Source organism: Nicrophorus vespilloides, unplaced genomic scaffold, assembly GCF_001412225.1.
Source record: "Nicrophorus vespilloides isolate i.1.1-1 unplaced genomic scaffold, Nicve_v1.0, whole genome shotgun sequence".
Classification (NCBI taxonomy): Eukaryota; Metazoa; Arthropoda; class Insecta; order Coleoptera; family Silphidae; genus Nicrophorus; species Nicrophorus vespilloides.
Genome location: NW_017096183.1, coordinates 6,686 through 15,039, shown reverse-complemented (window position 1 = coordinate 15,039; position 8,354 = coordinate 6,686). Strand labels below are relative to the sequence as shown.

Below are 8,354 nucleotides of genomic sequence, written 5' to 3'. Positions count from 1 at the left end.
TTACTCGAAAACTATAATACATAGAATCAATCCAAAAGATGCAAATGAAAGCTGAATGATTACAAACTTTTGAGGGAGGCGTAGTAACATCAAGTTTGGAAACCACTGGCATAGAGCAATAAATAAGCGCAAAAAAAAAAAATGATTAGAACCTTGTTGGTACAGGCATGTATATTTGGTTGCCTGTAAGAAAATAGTTCAGCTTTTCAAAAATATACTTAATAATAGAAGAAATAATGTAATCCTTGCTAAAATATGTAAACTAATTACAAAAGCTTTAATTTGTTGATTACTTTATATGTTTATGTTTATAATTAAGTTTCTTCTGTAAATTAAGAAAAGTATTAAATATAATTTTTTGTTAAAATTTGTAAATTAATTAAAAGAACATTAAATTATTGATTACATTAGTTCAATTAACGTTACAATTAAAATGAATTGCTTTTAGTAACTAATTATTTATATTTTTAGTAACTATGGAGAATTATTGAAAGGAAATCAAATTCAATATTAACATAAGCAAAATTGAAAGATTGTTGATATTGGGTTGCTGTGGATATCTCCTACAACAATTTTTCATTATATTTATTGTAAAAACTTAAATTTTGATGATGAGAAACGTTTCTTATCAAATAAATCAATTAATTTTGGGGCTGATCCATATATTTATGCGATGGTGATTTTTTTGTTGGAGGTGTAAAGGGGGGTATCCGATGCAGATATAAAAAAAGGGGTGAGGGGGTGTTTTGTGTGGAATGGTGTTTTTGGGGGGCCAATGTCTAAGCTGGGACCGATTCAATTTGCCGGTCCCTTGGCCACCGGCGGCGGCGAACTCCTCATTAGACGGTCCATTACGCCAAGAGAAACAAATTACTTTAAACGTTCTCTCTATTTCCTCTCTGAAAAATGGCATTATGATCACGAATATAACGAAAGCAAAAAAAATATATATATAAAAGTGAAGAGGATATCCAATCGCCAAAGAAATCGGAAACAGGAATGGGATAAAAACAATGGAATTGGTGGAGGAAACTGAATTCTGTATCAGAGTCGGGGAGAGTTTATTTAAAGGCCTCTGCACTTTATATGTCGTTAAAGGGCCGTAAGGTATCGTTAAGGCAAGGCCACTGCGTAACGTTTATCTGCTAAATGACCCAAAACAAGTAACAAACTAGTCTTCAGTCTAGTGGCAGTTTCATGCTCTCTTTCCCACCCGTCGCCGAGTCCCTATTTTTTTTACTCGCTTCTTCTTCGTATCTTCCGGCGCTTCCTTTTTCTCTCCTTCTTTTTTTTTTGTTTCCCCGTGTTATCGGCGGCTAATCCGAGCGGAAAATGAACACTCCTGTGGCGACAAAAGAACATTCCATCATTTCCGCAGGGAAGAGCCGCCATTAGGAATGCATAAACGGAGATTGTTTGACCGTATTCTCTTTTTTTTCTTCTGCAGTTCTTTCTAGTACCCAGGAGGATGGAACTGCCGTGGAAACCGGTGGATGCGCCGGGCGCCTTAAATGATTCGGAAAATTGAACTGTCCGCCATTTAAGGGCAATTTTTTTCGCTTCCCTTACCGCTCCGACGCCCACGCAATATTTTTGAGTTATGGAATAACTCAACTAGTGGCTCAGCCAGACGACTCGCCTAATTTCAACCCAGCAAACCTTGAAAGAATTTAGATCGAAAAAAAAAATCAAGGTTGATATAATATTTAACATTACATCAAGACTTTATAAGTTTAAAACTTATGATAATTATTTTAATGAAATCAACTGAAACTATTCCAGAAAAGTTTATATAAATATATTTTTATGTTGAGTTAAAAATTAAGCTTTCAAAAATGTTTATAAAAGAAATAATAAAGTAGGTTCAGTTGCCTATAATGAATAATGTTGAAGACATATTACATTATTAAGAATTCTGACGTAATTGTGTCAGCGTAACACATGTTAAGTGTAGTGGGGGAAGCAGTAGATGCTTTTGAAGAAGAAGAAGAAGATTCTTTAGAATTGGTTAGTCCATGAGTTAATTAGATTTAGTAAAAAGTACTTGAGTATTGTATTCTGGGGATGGAATTGTAACAAAAATTAAACTAACAATTTTTTTAAAGTATAGTAATGTTTGCAATTTATAATAATTAATAATTAGGTTAGTTAATTTATATAATTATTAAGGTTTATTGTATAATTATTTTGTTAATTAATGCTAATTTGATTAGTGAAAGTAGCTGTTGTATTGAAATGAAGAAGTAAATGATTGCTTATATCGTGGGGATGTAGCTCAGTGGTAGAGCGTTCGCTTTGCATGTGAAAGGCCCCGGGTTCGATCCCCGGCATCTCCAACTCTTTTATTTTTATTTCGTATTGTTTACCAGTATTTCATAGCCACCCCCCTAACGGTTAGCAATAAAGCGCAGTTTTCAGTTTTATTCAGGAACGGCGAGCATAAATCTACTCTGAATAGGTTTTTATCTCTTCGCGAATACAGACGAAATATACACACATCCGCGCCAATAGGGCTTTGGAAAAAAAAATACAAATAAAAAAAATGTCCAAATCTGCGAGCAGTTTGTGAAATCAAGTGTGCTTATCGGGTCCGATTTTTATTTTTACCCCTCTCTGGTGAAAAAAATAAAATAAAGGGGTTTATGGAGCCATTGTTCCAATTTTTTATTCGATTACACAGAGGAACGCTACACTACAATGGTCTCTATTAAAGCCACGCTCCCTGGACACGCGCGCACAGCCGCCCCCGATGGACCAAAACCAAACTTGGGTTTCGTATAATATTTTGGTAGCTCTGCCAATTAAAAACTGTTTATGCTTGGAACTTGTGGGACGGAGAGAAGTGATTGTGGTGCTGGTGGTGGTATTCATTTGGGAAAATTAGGATGGAAACCGCCTATCGGCCTCTGCCAGACGAGTTTTACGCGCTTTGTACACAACCGTGCACCCTTAAACTCCCCCTTTTAAACAAAACATAAACCGCGACGAAGAGATGCTGTCTTTCCTGCCTTTTGTCAACTGTGATGATGATGGATTGCCATCCAATTGGACCTACATCGTTTTCCCACCGAAGCTCATACATAAAATATGGAAACTCATTAATCGTCCGTCAAGCTCTTTGTTATCTCTTCCGAATGGATTCAATTATTTCACCAATATTTTTTTTTATTCTATATATTCTGTGTTTTTTTTAATACTAATACATATTATGTAATTGTTATTAAAAAAAATAATTTTATATCTATTTTATTATCTATTATCGTGATAATACGAGATCATCGCTGATTTAATAAGTCTAGACCAAAGGTTCCCAAACTTTTTTGTGTCGTAGACCACTTGCCATGTTTTTCGGTTTTGGGTAGAACCCCTACTTATCTGATATTGTTTTTTTGTAAATTTCTAACTGTAGTGAAGTTTAGTGTTGAAAACTTAAAGTAAAAACACATGTTAAGTTTTATACATTTATTAATTGAATTTAAATTAAAACTACTTAAAATAAAATTTTGTATCTGTTATATAAAATATACGTAACATAAAATAAACTAAACAATAAGTAAATGTTTTTAGTAAGAAGGATGAATCTGATGCTTTAATAATAAATTATCAACATTTGTCGTCAATTTTGTAAGGTTTAATCTTAAATCTCCTCGGCTAATGTCCAGTCTGTTTCTATTTTTTTTGTTAGGAGATTGGTAATGACGATGGAAAGAAAATTAAAAATATCCTCGCTATATTCCATAATATGGGATAAGTAACGCGGGTATGTTGATTTGTAGCCAGAATTGCCGATATACGTTTTTAAACTGAACCTTAAGTTCTTAGTTTGTACTTAGTTCAGCGAATGTCTACGTCCTACAACTTACACAATTTTATAAACATATATAATATTTTTTTTACTTCATAGGTAATTTTATAAATAATGTATATGTCTTTATATTATAAGATAGTATAATGTAAGTAAATAGGTATTATCAGTGTATGTTGAGATCCATTATCGTGGACCCCCATTTTCATTTCATGGACCCCCAAATTTTTTTTTTGCTGACGTAGACCCCTTGCAGGTTGTCATAGACCCCTAGGGGTTGATATAGACCACTTTGGGAATCACTGGTCTAGACGTTTGTACAACGACTACGACTAAGAAACCGAGCTAAATACAATTGAAACAATAAATTTGATATATTTTTAACTAATATTAATATTTAATAATTTAATTCCAAATGTATGTAATAAGTATTATTCATAATTCAATTAAATTAATAACAAAAGTTTTTATACATTTCACACTTTTATTGTTTGTAAAGATTTATGTAATCATAAAATTTTTGCTATAAGACGTCATTAATAGTTTCCTTATAAATCGTAATCAACATTTAAAAAAAAATGTGAGGTTTGAAATACATTTTAATTATGAATTATATAATAACAATGTTATTATAAAACTACTGTTAATTATAAATAATATTACAATTTCAAATGAGAAACATCAATATTGTTTGTAATTAATTTTAATTGTCCATTGGAATAATTCATGTAAACACTTTTTTGGTTGTATATAATTATGTTATTGTATAATTCTTGTATTAAATGGTAATATTATTGTTTAAATTGTAATAATTGTTTAAAAAATAATTATGAGGATTGGAAAATGACGTAATGTTATTGGAAAGGCAAGACAATTATTGTTTACAATTTTGTCGATATTTGTAACAAGATGATACTGGTATATTATTATGTGCAGGTTTTTACAATTTCAAAATGTATTGTGACCACAAAGCGAATGCCTACATCCTACAACTTACACAATTTTATAAACATATATAATAAATTGTTTACTTCATAGGTACTTTTATAAATAATGTATATGTCTTTATATTATAAGATAGTATCGTGGGCCCCCATTTTCATTTCATGGACCCCAAATTTTTTTTTTCGCTGACGTAGACCCCTTGCAAGTTGTCATAGACCCCTTGGGGTTGATATAGACCACATTGGGAATCACTGGTCTAGACGTTTGTAGACTATTGCGACAACGACTAAGAAACTAAGCTAAATACAATTGAAACAATAAATTTGATATATTTAATAATTTAATTTCAAATGTATGTAATCAGTATTATTCATAATTCAATTAAATTAATAACAAAAGTTCTTATATATTTCACACTTTTATTGTTTGTAAAGATTCATTACATAATCTTAATCGACATTTAAAAAAGTAATTGTGAGGTTGAAAACTAATTTTAATTATGAATAATATTACAATTTCAAATGAGAAACATCAATATTGTTTGTAATTAATTTTAATTGTCCATTGGAATAATTCATGTAAACACTTTTTTGGTTGTATATAATTATGTTATTGTATAATTCTTGTATTAAATGATAATATTATTGTTACTAGTTTAAATTGTAATCATTGTTTAAAAAATAATTATGAGGATTGGAAAATGACTTAATGTTATTGGAAAGGCAAGACAATTATTGTTTATAATTTCGTTGATATTTGCTGTTTAGAAATCGGAATGTTTGCGTATCAACAAAGAGTGATTGAAATATGCAAGCTTTTTCGAATGATCGTTTGCGGTGGAAGCGGCTGCAGCCTCCACCTCTTCGGTACAGCAGGATCCCCGCGGACGGCGGCGGCGAGGCAAATGGCGGTCCGGCACAACGGCAAATAATAGCGGAGACTGGAGGCGGTTCGCATTATTTATTCAACGGTTAATTACGAGCAGCGTTCCGTAATGCAGTCCAATATTTAACTAATTGTTCCAGCCATTATTAATATAAGTCGAAAGAGCGGAGAAGTAAGGCAGGAAAGAACAGGTTGTTCCTGTAATGGAACCTCCAGCCGTCTCCCGCGGGGGTGCACAACCACCCCCCAAAAAAACCCCTCTTCATCTCCTCACTCGCTTTTGCTCGGTTCGTTCTCGTTACACACGGTAAACTGAACTCCCACAGGCCTCCACGTCCTGTGCATATTCGAAAAGGCCATATAATTGAACCACAACGTTTAAGACTTTATTAGATGTTAACCTTAGATACAAACAATAATAGAATACAAGTTTATTTCTTAGTTTCTTTTGGTAACTTCAATTAACACATATTACATTATTTCATCACAAAACATTTTATTAAAATATAAATTTGATTGAATTATTACCAAAAAAAATAAACAATAATTAGCTGTGGAAATGATATCCGATATTACATCATAAATTAATAAGAAATTATGTTTTTGCAAAGGTATAAATAAAAAATGATAAGGATGAGGATATTCGTTGTAGGAGTGTTGCGAAATTTATGATGTTGGGGAGATGTTGGCGCGGGTGGATTATACTTTGAAATCAGGGAAAATACATAATGTATTCTTTGAGGGTGGTGGTAGGTTTGTATATAAAGTGAAGCGGCACAGCCGATGCTGCCGCCACCACCACCGCCACCCCTCGATTCTTCTTCGTTGCGGGCGTGGTAATTTGAAAATAATGACTTTATTATCGCTGTTGTGGCGGACGCTTAGCGACGCCAGCGCCGGGCATTATCCTTGCGGAGGATGATGGAAACGAAAGTAAACACGGAGATCCTGCATCAAACTTAGTCCTGCCGTCCTCGCAGCATGCGCGCTGATCCTGCGATATCAGGATAACATACGTGCGGTGTCAGGATTTTGACGACCGACATGCAAAGCTCACTTGAAACTTAATGACAACTTTGAGTTATTCATCTAATATTTCAATTCAAAAAAAACAAGCTTGTTCTTTCTTTCTGGATTTGTAAGAAGCTTCAATAGTTATAAGTCCATACATCATAAATAAGTTTTCTATCTTTGTAACTTTACTACAAGTGTTCTTCTGTTACAATGATGTTGCTGTGATGGTATCTTGGTAGAACTTATGTAACGAAACTGTTTCTGGAGAAGCATCAACATGTTGTATTAGTTTCGAATAAAGTTTCCATATGGAATGGTACGAAATAATTCTCGGAAGTTGCAAAGGTATGGATGGAATGGGAGAGTGGGCTTTAGCGTTGGAACTGGTAATAATGAAGAAAGGCCAATTAAAACATAGTTGCTAATTGGATGACTTTTGTCGAGAATGTGTCATTGTGTTTAAGTTATGTCCGTTGAGTAGGGAAAGCGTTCGGTTGATGTCCTCCGAATCGGACTGGAATTGTAAAGAGAGAGACGACTGAATCTCCTCCATTCATCTCACTCGCTCTTACGTCAGTGTACATTTTCGGATCGGGATCAGAGCCCAAAGGGGTCGGCGCTTCGAGAATGTTCACCATGCAAAGCAGATAAAGTTGGCAATTATCGTCTTCACGACAATATAAACGGTCTATATAACTCGAACTAATTATAAGTCCTCCGGTTCGATTCCCCCCGGCAGGACTCTCCTACATCCATCCATCCCAACCTTTCCCCCTTTCACTCCCCAACTCCTTTCCACCGAAGAGAAGGTGAGGGAAGGAGGAGGAGGAGGAAGAGGAGAGAAGGTCCGCCGCCCCCCGCGCGTCCGCATCACAATGGCTGCCGGGCGTCGCGACGCAGTTAACTAACCGTGTCGGGCTTATCCTAATTACCGCTGTAATTAGTATATAGCGCCGGTGCCGCCACCGCAGGATGCTGTTTTGTCACCGACACTCGCGGTTGCTAGGATACTCACCCCCTCTGGTTACCATCTCTTTCTGTCGTTCGCTCTCGCTCTTTCCTCAATCATCGTCCATTCCGACCAACGATCCGCACTCTCTCTCTCTCTCTCTCTTTCTCTCTACATATATCTTTCTCTCTTTCAACCGCATCGTTTCGTCGCCACCAGCAGCCGCCGCCGAATTCATATTATATTGCGTGCGCCGCCTCCATTTATTCCCTTCTTTAATACTATCACAAAACGTATAAACACCCCCTAAAACTCTCATCCCTCTGTGCGAGATTGTATCGCGCGGTTTTGATGCATGAAACTTCATTCAACATTTTGATGCTGCAAATGAGATAATCCAAAATCTGGATGATGTACTTTATAAACACCATTTCTTTTTTGTTAGCTGTTGAATCTGACATCACTACATAGTTTTATAACTTTCCTAAAACTATTGCAATTATTATTACTCAAGTGATTTTTTCCTCAAACCAATTGATTTCAATGAGAAATAAATACTGTGAAGAAAAGTACATTAAATGATTCGTAAACATTTGAGCTAATCCCGATTTAGTGTATTTAGTCTCGCTGTAAGTAAATTCCTAATTGGTAATTTGATATTATGTTGATTTACTTTAGAGTTTTCTTTTCTCATTTGATAATCATTTAAATAAATTTAATCATTTGCAAGGATTTAAAAGAATTTAACAATTTCAC

The 8,354-nt window shown here is 34.6% G+C and overlaps 1 non-coding gene across 1 annotated transcript; it reads left to right on the top strand.

Annotated features, from left to right (window-relative positions):
- Positions 1 to 2,264: 2,264 nt before the first annotated feature.
- Positions 2,265 to 2,336, top strand: Trnaa-ugc. Its single transcript has one exon. It is a non-coding gene; the product is annotated as a tRNA-Ala (tRNA).
- Positions 2,337 to 8,354: the final 6,018 nt, after the last annotated feature.